A 421-nucleotide genomic window follows, 5' to 3' on the forward strand; every position below is an offset into this window, starting at 1 on the left:
CTAAGGGGTACTAGAAAATTTCTCCACCCTGACCCCACTGAGGTCAGCAAAGACTACTAAAGAAAACTAATTTAAATATAGCAATTAATATAAACACAATTGCTGCAGAGGCCCACAATTCAACTGAAACAAACCAAATCTTAGGATGTCAATGAAGCAGAAAGATTGGAAAATAATACACTGACTAGATTAAAGCTAGCCCAGGCATGTTATGCACTAGCCACACGCTACAGCGTGGCCACAAGCCTGTGCTTACAAACACTAGGCAGAAGTCAGAAGCAAAAAAGGTTTCCAATACCTCCCGTAAAGCCTACTTGACATGTATGTATATTTACATTCCTATGTCTATATTTACACTGTAATCGACTCTGAAACAGGGATTATTTATTTAAGTCAAACAGCAACACAGTTGTTGGGGAAA

At 38.7% G+C, this 421-nt stretch overlaps 1 protein-coding gene across 1 annotated transcript in view; it reads right to left on the reverse strand.

Moving 5' to 3' along the window:
* Positions 1–421, reverse strand: part of SPATA6 (spermatogenesis associated 6) — a 33,468-nt gene that overhangs the window by 17,106 nt on the left and 15,941 nt on the right. The gene's annotated exons all lie outside the window — the stretch shown is intronic.

Source organism: Buceros rhinoceros, unplaced genomic scaffold (genome assembly GCF_000710305.1).
Source record: "Buceros rhinoceros silvestris isolate BGI_N320 unplaced genomic scaffold, ASM71030v1 scaffold10531, whole genome shotgun sequence".
Lineage (NCBI taxonomy): Eukaryota > Metazoa > Chordata > Aves > Bucerotiformes > Bucerotidae > Buceros > Buceros rhinoceros.